Source organism: Bufo gargarizans, chromosome 3 (assembly GCF_014858855.1).
Source record: "Bufo gargarizans isolate SCDJY-AF-19 chromosome 3, ASM1485885v1, whole genome shotgun sequence".
In the NCBI taxonomy this organism is placed as follows: Eukaryota; Metazoa; Chordata; class Amphibia; order Anura; family Bufonidae; genus Bufo; species Bufo gargarizans.
In genome coordinates this window covers 298482566-298497516 of record NC_058082.1, presented here as the reverse complement: position 1 = coordinate 298497516, position 14951 = coordinate 298482566, and positions in this window count along the sequence as shown.

Here is a 14951-nt window from a genome sequence, read left to right as displayed (position 1 = left end):
ATCTAAGAAAGTACACCCCTCAAGGTATTCAAAACTGGGTTTACAAACTTTGTTAACCCTTTAGGTGTTCCACAAGAGTTATTGGCAGATGGAGAAACAATTTAGAAATTTCTATTTTTTGGAAAATTTTCCAATATAATCAATTTTTTCCAGGAGTAAAACAAGGGTTAACTGCCAAACAAAACTCAAAATGGGTTGCCCTGATTCTGTAGTTTGCAAAAACACCCCATATGTGGTCGTAAACTACTGTTTGGCCGAACGGGAGGACATAGAAGGAGGGGAACACCATATGGGTTTTGGAAGGCAGATTTTGCAGGACTGGTTTTGTTTATACCATGTCCCATTTGAAGCCCCCTGTTGTACCCCTAGAATAAAAATTTCAAAAAAGTGACTCCATCTAAGAAAGTACACCCCTCAAGGTATTCAAAACTGGGTTTACAAACTTTGTTAACCCTTTAGGTGTTCCACAAGAGTTAATGGCAGATGGAGAAACAATTTAGAAATTTCTATTTTTTGGAAAATTTTCCATTTTAACCCATTTTTTCCAGCAATAAAGTAAGGGTTAACAGCCAAACAAAACTCAATATGGGTTGCCCTGATTCTGTAGTTTGCAAAAACACCCCATATGTGGTCGTAAACTACTGTTTGGCCAAACGGGAGCACGTAGAAAGAGGGGAACGCCATATGGGTTTTGGAAGGCAGATTTTGCAGGACTGGTTTTGTTTATACCATGTCCCATTTGAAGCCCCCTGTTGCACCCCTAGAATAGAAATTTCAAAAAAGTGACTCCATCTAAGAAAGTACACCCCTCAAGGTATTCAAAACTGGGTTTACAAACTTTGTTAACCCTTTAGGTGTTCCACAAGAGTTAATGGCAGATGGAGAAACAATTTAGAAATTTCAATTTTTTGGAAAATTTTCCATTTTAACCCTTACTTTATTACTGAAAAAAATGGGTTAACAGCCAAACAAAACTCAAAATGGGTTGCCCTGATTCTGTAGTTTGCAGAAACACCCCAAATGTGGTCGTAAACTACTATTTGGCTAAACGGCAGGACATAGAAGAAGGGGAACGCCATACGGTTTTTGGAAGGCAGATTTTGCTGGACTGGTTTATTTACACCATGTACCCTTTCAAGCCCCCTGATGCACCCCTAGAGTAGAAACTCCATAAAAGTGACCCCATCTAGGAAACTACGGGATAAGGTGGTTGTTGATTTGGTACTATTTTAGGGGTAAATATGATTTTTGGTTGCTCTATATTACACTTTTTTGAGGCAAGGTAACAAAAAAATTAAATTCTAAAATTTTTCTACATTTGCTATTTAGTTTTGTGGAACACCTAAAGGGTTAACAAAGTTTATAAAGTAACTTTTGAATACCTTGAGGGGTGTAGTTTCTTAGATGGGGTCACTTTTTTGGAGTTTCTAGTCTAGGCTACATCAGGGGGGGCTTCTAATGGGACATGGTGTAAAAAAAAAGAAAAACTGTCCATCAAAATCTGCCTTCCAGAAACCATATGGAGTTCCCTTCGTTCTATGCCCTGCCGTGCGGCTATATAGCCATTTACGACCACATATGGGGTGTTTCTGCAAACTACAGAATCAGGGCCATAAATATTGAGTTTTTTTTGGCTGTTAACCCTTGCTTTATTACTGGAAAAAAAGGATTCAAATGGAAATTTTGCCCAAAAATGGGTGTTTTGGCACCGTTTTTATTTTATATTTTTAACACCGTTCATCCGAGGGGTTTGGTCAAATGTTATTTTTATAGCGACGACTTTTACGCACGCGACGATGCCCAATATGTATGGCTCTCAGACTTTGGAGACACTAAGCAGGCATCCTAAAACTGCGGCCCTCCAGATGTTGTAAAACTACAATTCCCACCATGCCCTGCTGATGGCTGTAGGTTGTCTGGGCATGCTGGGAGTTATAGTTTTACAACATCTGGAGGGCCGCAGTTTGAGGATGCCTGCACTAAAACTAATATTTTTTTGGGGAAAAAAAATTGTTTCTGTGTCTCCAAAGTCTGAGAGCCATAGTGTTTTATGTTCTCTAGGGGACTGTTGGAGATTATAAAAATTTAGTACTCCATGGAAGTGTGATACTCCCTGAAGCAATCGATAATGCAGAGGCCCGGATGATCGGGGCAAGTGTCACACTGAGTAGTGGTGTCCTTCCGTATCCCCCTCTTGTGACACACTCTGCATCTTTTTTGGGTTCGTCCCTTCTTTCCAGTATGGGGGACCACACCTGGAAAGTGTTGGCCAGGGACGATCCGGGCGCCTCCAGTTCCCGAGGTACTCCGGCCTGCTCTTTCCCGGTCCGAAAAGATCAGGTCTTTGAGGACTGCCTCATAGAATTGGAGGAATGTCCCTGTGCTGCCAGCGCTTCGGGATAGTACAAAAGAGTTGTACATGGCAACCTGCACCATGTAGACCGCAACTTTTTTGTACCATGCCCGGGTTTTGCGCATGGCATTATATGGCTTGAGGACTTGATCAGAGAGATCAACTCCTCCCATATACCGATTGTAGGCGACGATACAATCGGGCTTGAGGACCGTTGCCGTGGTACCTCGCACAGAGACTGGGGTGGTGCTGTTACCGTGGATTGTGGACAGCATAAGGACATCCCTCTTGTCCTTATACCTGACCAGCAACAGGTTTCCACTGGTAAGTGCACGGGTCTCACCCCTGGGGATAGGTACCTGGAGGGGGTGGGCAGGGAGGCCGCGTTGATTTTTCCGCACGGTCCCACAAGCGAACGTGGATCTGGCGGCAAGGGACCTGAACAAGGGAATGCTGGTATAAAAGTTGTCCACGTACAAGTGGTAACCCTTATCCAGCAGTGGGTACATAAGGTCCCACACGAGTTTCCCGGTAACACCCAGAGTGGGGGGACATTCTGGTGGTTGAATCCGGGAATCTCGCCCCTCGTACACACGAAATTTGTAAGTGTACCCTGAGGTACTCTCACAAATTTTGTATAGCTTCACGCCATACCTCGCCCGCTTTGTGGGAATGTATTGGCGGAAACTGAGTCTCCCCTTGAACGCAACGAGAGACTCATCAACCGCGACCTCCCTTCCAGGTACGTAGGCCTGCTGAAATGTGGCCCCAAAGTGATCGATGACCGGCCGTATCTTGTACAGCCGGTCATAGGCAGGATCACTTCGGGGGGGACATGCTGCATTATCGGAATAATGCAGACATTTCCGGATGGCCTCAAACCGGGAGCGTGTCATGGCCGTACTGTACAGTGGGGTCTGGTATAGGACGTCCCCACTCCAGTACAGCCTGACACTGGGTTTTTGCACTAGACCCATATGCAGCACGAGGCCCCAAAATGTCCTCATCTCAGCTGCACTGACCGGCGTCCAGCCACCGGGTCTAGCCAAAAATGAGCCCGGGTTTTGAGCGACGAACTGTTGGGCGTACAGATTCGTCTGCTCCACCATCAGATTCACCAGTGGGTTACTGAAAAAAAAACTAAAAAAGTCTATTTCAGTAAACCCCACTGTGGGAATCTGGATTCCAGGATTGCCAGCGAAATCCGGAATCTCAGGCTCAAAGTCCACTGGGGGACACCAGCTAAGTTCATCGGCAGGGGGCTCCGGTGAACTTATTTGGTGGGCCGGGAAACCAGTACGAACCCCAGGGCGGCTCGTACTAGGGTGGGCCACAGGATCCCTAGCATGTGTGGCCCCTGGCTCCGCCTGGCGGCGTCTCCGCTGCCTTGGTGGCTCATCGTCATCCGATGATGATGAGGAGGATGCGGATGACAAAAGGAACGTGGGGTCATCCTCATCCTCACTGGGGCTCTCAGAGTCGGAGGCAATCTGGGCATATGCCTCCTCGGCCGAGAACACCCGGCGGGCCATGGGTGTGTGTGTGTGCGTGTGTATGTGCGTGCGTGTAAACCTTTATTCTATGTGCGTGTGTGTGGGGGCACGGGTGTTCACGTACTAAAAGTCCAGGCAAAAAAAATGGGCAAGTGTTAGAAAAAAAAAAAAAAAAAGTTCAAACTTGCTGATCAGCGGTTCAACGCTAACAGTGGACGGACGCTAAAAAGTGCCGGCCAGTCAGCGCACGCAGAAAAAAAAAAGTGGTGGTGGGGGGGGGGTCTGGTGGGGGGGGGGGCTGGTGGTGAGGGGGGGCTGGTGGTGGGGGGGGGCAAGTGGCAGGGGGGTCTGGGGTCTGGTAGCTGAAAAAAAAAAGTTTGGAATAAATGTGATTTTTTTTTTTTTTTTTTTTCTAACTTTTCCCTTCTATCCCTGCCTAAAGGTGCCTTTCCCTCACTGACCCTAACCTACCTGGGTGGCGATGGGTGCAGGAGGGTGATGGATGGCGATTAGGGGGACACAGGAGCTGGTGCTGGACGATGCTGCCGGGTGCTCGTGCAGAACAGGAAGAGGAGGGGAGAGAGGACCGCAGGAAGTTTGAATCTCACGCCTCTCTCCCCTGCACCAATCAGCACCCTGCATTGTTACAGGATGCCGGCTGAATGATTTCAGCCGGCATCCCGTTCCGATTAACCCCCGCGGCGCCGGCATCGCTATTTAAAGCCATGACGTACCGGTACGTCATGTGTCCTTAAGGACTCGGGAAACATGCCGTACCGGTACGTCATGTGTCCTTAAGGGGTTAAAAACCCTGCCCTCAGGTCCCACTAAGCCACGCCATGACCCTGTTAGACCATGCCCCCTCCCACTCCGCAGGGTTGGGAGGGAGGGTGACTTTCTCCCTGCAGGTCACGCTCAGACAGCACAGTGCTGCTGTCTGAGAGTAAGCTATTCAAAAGGACATCCCTGTGCCGGACGCAGGACAGGGAGTCTGAAAGCGCATACTATCCGCCCTAAAACTGGACCTCTGGCCACCCTAGGGGCAGCCTGTTGTGGAGGTTACAGTTAAGGGGACGGTCCGTTATGGAGGTCAGTGTTACGGGCAGATTGCTGTAGAGGTCACTGTTAAGGGGGCGTGGTGTTGTGGAGATCACTGAAGACAGGGTACTGTGGAGGTCACTAATAAAGGGGTGGCCGCTGTGGAGGTCACTGTTAAGGGGGCAGGATGCTGTGGAGGTCACCTGTTAAGGTGGTGAGCGCTGTGGAGGTCTCTGTTAAGGGGCAGGGAATGGTGGAGGTCACAGTTAAGGGGCGGGGTGCTGTAGAGGGCACTGTTAACGGGGCTGGGTGTTGTAAAGGTCAAATTTTAAGGGAACGGAGCTCTGTGTAGGTCACTGTTAAAAGAGGTTACTAATAAAGGGGCGGCCGCTGTGGAGGTCACTGTTGAAGGGGAGGGCGCTGTGGATGTTACTGTTAAGGGGGCAGGCCGCTGTGGAGGTCACTGTTAAAAGGGCGGGCACTGTGGAGGTCACTGTTAAGGGAGGAGGGGACTGTGGAGGCCACTATTAAAGGGGCAGCAGTCTACTGTGAGGTCACTGTTAAGGCAGCAGGGTACTGTGATGTCACTGTTAAGGGAGCGGGGTACAGTGGAGGTCACTATTAAGGGAGCGGGGTGCATACTGTGGCAGTCACTGTTAAAGGGGCAGTCACTGAGGAGGTCTCTGTTAAGGGGGCCGGGAATGTTGGAGGTCACAGTTAAGGGAACTATAGCCTATGGTTAGTGTTAAGGGGTCGAGTGCTGTAGAGGTCACTATTAAGGGGGCTGGCCCCTGTGTGAGGTCACTGTCAAGGGGGTGGGGTGCTGTGGAAATCGCTGTTAAAGGGGCAGGCTGCTGTGAAGGTCAAAGTTAAGGGGGTGGGCTGCTGTGGAGATCCCATTTTAGGGAGACAGCGCACTGTAGGGGTCAGTGGTATCTTTTAACAACACACACAAACATTAAATGAAATAGATGAAATATACCCATGCGAAGCCGTACCCTTGAGTTAAAATATATATATTTATATACATATATATATATATTTACACCCTGTTCCAAATTATATTTTTCTCATTTACCTAAATAATTGATGTATATAACAGTCAGTATAATTCTTATGTTATCAACCATTAAGAGTACAATTCAAATTTTATTGAAGATACCTCCTAATCATACTTTTAACAACATTTTAACTTTTTAAACATTTTAACAGGTCACATTACATTTAACACAGGACCCCTTATTTGATAGCAGCTTCACAAGTCTTGCATCCATTGAACTTGTGAGTTTTTGGACAGTTTCTACTTCAATTTGTTTGCAAGATGTCAGAATAGCCTCCCAGAGCTGCTGTTTGGATGTAAACTTCCTCCCACCCTCATAGATCTTTTGCTTGAGGATGCTCCAAAGGTTCTCAATAGGATTGAGGTCAGGGTAGGATGGAGGCCACACCATGACTTTCTCTCCTTTCACCCCCATAGCAGCTATTGATGCAGAGGTATTCTTTGCAGCATGAGATGGTGCATTGTCATGCATGAAGATGATTCTATTATGGAAAGCATGGTTCTTCCTTCTGTGCCAGGGAAGAAAGTGGATAGTCAGAAACTTCACATACTTTGCAAAGGTCATCTTTACACCTTCGGGGACCCTAAAGGGACCGATCAGCACTCGTCCCATGATTCCGGCCCAAAACACGACTCCACCACCGCCTTGCTGATGTTGCACCCTTGTTGGAACAGGGTGGCCGTTCACCAACCATCCACTACTCCAACCATCTGGACCATCCAGGGTTGCACGGCACTTATCAGTGAACAGGACTGTTTGAAAATTAGTCTTCATGTATTTTTCTGCCCTATGCAGCCGTTTCTGCTTGTGAGCATTGGTTAGTGGTGGCCGAATAGAAGGTTTATGCACAGTTGCAAGACTCTGGAGGACTCTACGCCTTGATTTCTGTGGGACTCCAGATGCACCACTAGCTTCAAATATCTGTTTGCTGCCATGTAATGGTATTTTAGCAGCTGCCCTCTTGATCCGATGCATGGATCTGGCAGAAATCTTCCTCAATGTGTCTTTATCTGCCCTAACCCATCTGTCCAAGGCATTGAATTATTTATCTCTCTTCGGCAGCAGAAAGATCCTCTTTTTCCCCAATTTTGCTTTAAAATGGTGCTCTACTTAATAATGTGGAACACCTTCCTTTAGTAGTTTTTTCTTAAAGTGAATCTGTTACCTAGTTTAAGCATATTAAACTGTTACCATTGCAATGTTCAATAAACTACCTTCATTCCAGCAAGGGTCTTCTTTCTTTTATTCATGTTGTCATTTAGATAAAGAAGCGATTTTTTAGATATGCTAATGAACCTTCAAGATGCCCAGAGGGGCGTTATTCCTCTCCTCTAGAGTCCAGTAACACCCCCCTGCAGTTCCCAGCCCGCCTTCATTTCAAGCCCAGTAAGCCTCCTCATAAATGAATTTACTCCCACAGCCGAGCCGAACAGCGCCGCCATCTCCGCTACGTCATATAATTTATTCAACAGACGAACCTTGCGTCCTCCTTTCTTGCCCATGAAATCTCTCTTTAAATTGCCCATGAAATCTCCCTTTTAATTGGGCTCAATTGCCAATCTAATTATCACAGGTGTCCAAGATTGTTTTCAGTGATCAAAAGAGCCCTGAGACACAATGCCATCCATGAGTTAAACTGAAAAACTAAATATTTAATCTTTGTGACACTTAAATATAATTTGTATAATAATTTGTAACAGGGTGTATATATATATATATATATATATATATATAGTAAGAAGGAACAAGGAGCCGTCTTTGACGGAAGATACGTGTCACCGAGGTTCCTGGCCTCGGTGAGGTAAGAACCGGGTTTTTTCCTGAAGTGTCAGGTCTGTAGTGCAATCTGACACTTCAACTGTTAGAATGGCTGTAAAGCAAATCCGGGCCGGTTCTTATTGGGAGCAGCCAAAGAGCAGGGTGGGTGGCTGTTCCCCACGGTTCCAGGCCGGGTTTTGGCTGGAATATAAAAAACCCAGCCAGCATGTTCAGGTGGTGGATTATCCTCCATGACGGAGGAGCTGAGGAGTCTGTGGTTTGGAGATACTGAGGTCATCTGTTTGTGTGAGCCATAGGCTGGGGAAACAGGCCACTAAAGACTGCTGCGGACTCTGGGTGAAAATCATCTGCTGACCAGGTGACGTCTTTTTTGCACTGTGAACTTTGTGTGGTGTGAACAGGCACCAAGACTGAACACTTTCTTTTGGCTTGTTTTCTTGCTATGTGTGAATAAACACTGAACTTTGATTTAAACCTTGTTTTTGCCTCTGTACTGCGTCCGCTTACCCTGCCTACCAAAGCGAATCCCCATAATATATATATATATATATATATATATGAGTTTCTGTCTGTCTGTTCTTTATGTGTGACCAAATAACTGGACTGATCTTCACCAAATTTGGCACACAGGCACACAGGTACATCAGGTGTCCGGGAAGGTTTTAGACTCGTTCTCAGCTCTCTAGGACATATCGTCCCTGAGATATTCCCAAAAAATGACCCACATTAGCCAATACAAGCCTGCAAGTCTTTCTCTTCAAATCCCAACTGCCATAAATACAGTTTTACTCCAGGTTTCCAAAACAACCCAGCCATTTTTCTTTACTGCTTAAAGGGGCGGGCACTGTGGAGGTAACTCTTTTTAAAGGGCTGGGCAGAGTGGAGGTCACTGTTATTAAAGTGGCGGGCACTGTGGAGGTCACTGTTATTAAATAGGCGGGCACTGTGGAAGTCACTGCAATTAAAGGTGGGGGCGCTATGAAGGTCCCTGTTAAAGGGGTGGGCACTGTAAAAGTCACTGTTAAAGGGGCGGTCACTGTTAAAGTCACTGTTAAAGGGGCGGTAACTGTTAAAGGGGCAATCACTGTGAAAGTCACTGTTAAATGGGCAGTCATTGTGAAAGTTTTTGTTAAAGGGGCGGTCACTGTGAAAGTACTGTTAAAGGGGCGATCACTGTGAAAGTCACTGTTAAAGGGACGGTCACTGTGAAAGTCACTGTTAAAGGGGCCTAACCGATCAGGGGCGTGGCTTAGCAGGGCCTGGGGGCGGGCTATTTTGAGGGTGGACCCATTGTGGCAGGAGGCGTGTCTTGGCTCCTTCCTGCAAGTGTGACGCCCCTCTGGGCACCGTACTGGCTCATTTGCAAATCAAATAAACTAGATTTTCAGAGGATAAAAACATCTATTGCTGGAAAAAGGCACATCTAGAAATAAGGTACTAACTGCTATTAGGCCATGGCTTTACTTCAATAGCAATTATACTGGTGACAGATTTCCTTTAAAGCTCTCCTACAGCAGTGAAGATAAATGGCTGGGTTGTTATGGAAACCTGAAGTAAAACTGTATGTGGAGGCTCAAGGACCTGAGAGCTAGCTTCTATTGGCTGATAAGGGTCATGTGACCAAGCTTCTATTGGATAATTCAAATTTTTGGGAATATCTCAGGAACGGTACGTCCTGGAGAACTGAAACCTGATGTACCTGTGTGCCAAATTTTGTGATTGTAAATGCGACGGTGTGTAATCCTTTAGTGGACATACACACACACACACACATACACAGCTTTATAATATATATATATATATATATATATATATTTCAGTTGCAGTCATATTATGTGATATCAAATTGTTAAATCCATTGTTTTGTCTCCTTTTCCAGAACAGTAATTTCCTTCCTGGAGACAATTGTATATACCCTCAAGACTAATCAAGAGTAGACTGTGAGGAAATCAACTGTTGGAAGGAACTGCCCATTGCTCTTTAGAACCTCTTCAGATTATATTCTGCAGTCTTAATTTTGACATTTTGAGATGCAGTAACTGAAATTTCCATTACAGAGAAACATACATCTGCATATTTAACAATCCTTGAAACACCACTCTCTATCCTTCCATTAAAGGGGTTCCCAAGTTATTTTATTTATTTATTTCATAAATTTATAACTAAGCAAATATAAGGGGTCAAAAGACCTGTGTGTAATGTCAACTTCTCTCCCTGCTCTGATGACATTCCGTGCACGAGTCTGAGGGAGCAGGTCTGCCTCTGTGCACAAAACCTCACAGTGAAGGCTGTGCTGCTGGTCATGCCCCCTGCACTGCCCTATCAGATGGCTTAGCTGTCTGCCCTGTGTCTCCCCTTGTAACTGGATTCTTCGGGGAAAGTTTAACCCCTTCTACCATCAGTAGCATAGATTCAGGGTTGGAGGCTCTGCCTCAGGTACTGACCAGCTGCAGGGTTTCCTCTTCTCCAGGCTTTGCAAACACACACAGAGCTGATAAGGACTGGAGGAGTTCTCTCCTCTGTACTTTTCTGCTGGCTGTGAAGAAGTGTCTGCAGAGCATTACACAAGAAAAGGTAGGGAGAAGATCCTGTCTGTATCAGCAATGTCATTGTACTGTACAGCTGGAACTTGTAGTCCAACACATACAACAAAAGTATCCCAGTAGTCAGACTGCAGGCAGGGCAGCAATCTTATTCACTCCCTTTGCAGAGCAGAGGGAGGGGAAAGGCAGTCTTTGTTGACACCCACAAATATTAATGAAGAAAACCTCACAGATTGTTGTTACACATCCCAACAGCTCTGCAACTACAAGTAAACAAAGGGCCAGAACAGGACTAGGGAAATTAGTAAATATCAATTTTTTGGCCTAAAACTTGCTTAGCTTATGTATATATTGTTGACCAACAGATTTAGAGTTATCAGTCCTGGAAGATACCCTGGTTCCTTAAGCTGTATTTGATTTGGTACTGAGAAAGTTAGGATGTAGAGTGTAATGCAGCACGTGTGGACCCACTGTGCCATTGAATGGATAGGACTTAGGGCTGCTCCTGAGGGTGTTGTCTAAGTGGTCCCCTGGTATTTATGCCTTCACCCCTCACTGAAGTCAGGATAGGCAAAATGTATGCTCTACAATAATGAGGCAGAGGTCAGAGCTGGAGGCACAGAGTCAATACAGTGATCAGTCAGAAGTTAGGACAGATGGCACAGGGTCAATATGAATAACAGGCAGAGGTCAGGCATAGGGGGTTAGAATACAAAATATGTACACTTTTGCAGGGATTAGACACACTGAGAAACTTTTGCTTAGACTTCTTCCTATAGGGATGACACCATATATCCTCCAGAAAATGCTATAATATGTTGAGGACAGATTAGATAATGCACACAATGGCCATTTAAGAGCCAAGAAGAGCATGTTTGCATGCCCTATGAGAGTGGGCATCATCCAGAGCAGAAGAAAGGAGATGGGAACAAGTCACAAGTTGCCTCCAGCATGGTGCAGCAAGAGGGGTGAGTACTCGGACGGCCACGCTAGGAGATACTGGCTGACGCAGACAGCGGTATTAAACAATGTAATGAATATTGTCATTCTTATCCTTTAACTCCTGAAAGGAGGTATGAACTTTCACAGATGGATTTCCAGGTTGTGATACTCAAATTAGTCACTGTTTGATGGCAGGTGCACTCTAATACAGATTTTGTAGTGAAGCCACAAACTTAGCCAGAGATAGTCAACAGAATACCAATCAGGATGTAGCAAGCTGGAGGATAAGATAGAATTGTAGTTAGACGATAGGCCATGAGTTGATACCAGAAGTGTAACCTCAAAAATAAGCTGACAGGAACATACAAGATCAAGGTCTAAATCAGACACATCCATGTCAGCTGGACTGATATTATCTGTGGTGCTGGTTGCAATGGCAACCCAAAGTAATAGCCAACTTATAAGAGCAGGGAACAGGAGGTGTTCAGTCAGCACAGGGTCAGTGGTAAGGGGCAGGGGGCCATGAGCAAACGGCAGAAGCATTCTAAACAGAGACATTTGGTAGCCTAACAGTTGGTCGTGGTCAGTGGATGGAACTGCATTCATCCATGACAACTCACGGCAGGAGCCAGCCAAGGTGAGTAACAACTGTGTTTTTCTTTAGGAATGTAGAGTAATATGCCTAGGATATGCCTAGGATTTTGCTCTAACCAGGGAAATCCAATTTTTTTGTATCTTACAATGTGAAACCAGAGACCTGCTGGGAAATACTGTATTATACATTTATAATTTAGTTAAGCTCTGTTTAACATCAAGTATCAAGGCTACCATATCTGAGTTTTCCATTAGAGATCAAAATGAATGCCTTCAAAGCCAGTAGGAACCTGACATAATGGAGGCTAATTAAAGCCAGCTGAGATGCCATTAATATTGATTGGGGCGACAACATTTTTCCAGATTTCAGTAAATTATTGATTTATGTTGGAATTGTGAATATGATAATGTTATATATTGCTGGCAGAGTAAATTCTGCATGCCAGGGTATTGTCAACAATTTAGTTTTCTCCATTGTTCCTAAGTAAACTAGTACTTTATAACTTCTGTCTAACTTTCTTCTGCTTATATGTGTTGGTTTATAAGTTTAAATAATTGTGAGTCCTGAGCCCATTGGTTTTACTTGCATTTTACTAGAAGCTTAGATGAAATTATTATAAAGAGTCTACATTCTGTTGCTGATGAAACAGAAAGGTTTATGGTCATTTTGGCCTTCTGAGAAGCTATGTAATCACAAATGATTTCCAGAATTTTTATTTTTTTTTGCAAATTTGACAACCCACTGCCAGTTTACAAAGATGCTCAAACTTCACCGGGAGTCAGGTTTCATAAATAATTATTTATGAAGAAGCCTATTTCCACTTTCAGCAAAAATATATCTGTAACATGCTGTACATATTTTATGTTCTCCCAATCTATTCCTCTGACAGCTCATTTAAATACCTTGACCCTTTTCGGAATTTTATGTGCTTCATTGCAACCATCGTGCAGTTATAAGGAAATCTCATGATTGACCCAACACTGATGCACATCTTCTTGAGAAGAAATAAACATGTGACAAATAAAACTGATTTTATAATGACATAGTCAAATCCATAAGTCTCCATAGTTAGAAATTACAGTACGGTCACGGTCAGGCCTCTGAATAAGGAGCGAACCCAGTGCTACACTATTTGATTTGGCTTAGGGCTTAATCGGTGTCATGTTCCTATCATGCACGGAACACATCCAGGCACAGTAACAGTAGCAGTATTAGTGATGTTGTGGCAGAGGTCGAAGAGGAACATTGGCGGTCTGGTAATTGGCCAACGACCTATTACCATAGTCTTCTAACAACCTCATATGTATTGTGAATAGTTTTCAGGACCACACATACATACTACACACTATTACAGTATATGGTCAATCTTAATCTAGTGTGTGAAAGGTCAGGTAAAAAGCAATGGCATGTCCCCCAGGCAGGCATATGGAGAAGGACAGGATGAGAATGTCTGGAGGCTTTGTCTTCCCCTTCTTTCTCTTGCCGGGAGAGGGAGGTGGAAGGAGTGCAGACAGCAGCTCTGGTGGAGCACAACAGGCCCTGTTCCCTGCACATCAAGGCCCCTTCTCCACTGCTGGAGTAACAACTCTGCAGCAGAAGCAAGTATGTGCATGTATATGTATATGTGTGTTGATTTGTGCAATGTACATGCATATGTGTGTAATGTACAGTATATGCATACGATTGTGTGTCTAATACATATAAAAAAAAAAATGCTTAATGTGCAGATGTACATTCACATATACTGTATATCTGTTATAGACAGCAAGCCAGTGTCACCTTATCTTCTTCCTCTTTGTTTTTAGTGCCAGAAAAACTCAGAAAGATGAAAGATCCAGCGAGGAGGCATTTTATAGACAGAATTGTAAGAGGGTAGGAATGTCTAAATTCCGCAATGCTAAAGAGAGCATGTATCCTTTAGATAAAATTCTTTTGGTATGAATTTAAACCTTTTTAGGTTGCTGCTCCATCTATTGTAACAGTTGAAATGTCAAGTGCAACATACCAGATTGCTGAGGAGTATGCCAGTATTGCATAGAGTATGTTATGGTATTTTATTTATTGCACGCTATTTCATCCTCCAACATTTAAGCGTGTGATTTACCTTGCATTCTTGTTTGATACGCATATGTACTGTGCCATTTAGTTGATGTAAGACCACAGCAAGACAAAATGGAAATACCATGTTCTGGTACCATGATGAAAAGCTATGAAGGGTAAAGTACTTTAAAAAGGTGTTGCACTAACGTGGGTGTGCACAAGGCCTGAACATAGCTGTATGCCGGTGGGGAAGGTTGCAGGCAGCCTTGAATGGCTCCATTCTGTGGAAGTCATATTACCTCTGACAGAATGGGATATACTGTGGAACACACTGTTGATGTTGTACTGAACTGTACGATAAATGAATTGCGTTGCAACAGGGGTGCACCTAGCCTTTCTGCTGCCTGAGACAAAAATTGAAATGTCCCCCCCCCTTTCCCAATGCCAATTCCTTAACCTAACCCCTTCCCTTAAGCCGATGTCCCTTTGGCTGGCCCCCTCTTGCCCCTACCTGGTCCTGCCTGAGGTGATCGCCTCACCTGGCCTCATTGGTGGTGCACCCCTGCGCTGCGACATGAAGATACTGCACTGTATATGTGTATGTTAACAGCACTGTGGTTATGCTGCTATCTCGAGGTCAATAGTGTAATTTCTGTTGGATAAGATGACTTTAGATGCATAGGACCTTTGGTCATATGATCTAATTATGCATGTCATCAAATAATAATGAGATCAGATGTCAGTGATATGAAAACTAGTAGACCTAGAGTCAGTAGCACACAGCACGGAGAGAAAAAAGGCTGGGAGTCTGCTGAGGAGGAGAGAGAGAAATATAAGGTGCCTTTACACTTCCCTCAGTTCAGGCAGTGCAAGTGCCGATGGATGTTTACACCAGCCTGATGCAAACAGAATGCGAGAGGAACATGTTCTACCGCAGTCATTCCTCCCTCATTCTGTTCAATTCATTTTCGGAAGCACATCTCTAATTACACTGGGAGATGTGCTGCCTATAATCTGATGAAAGATGCCAATCAGTGATGGCCAAGTTTGATCTTGTTCATTGGCTGATCAGCTGCTCGATTATATGATCCAATTACCGCAAATAAG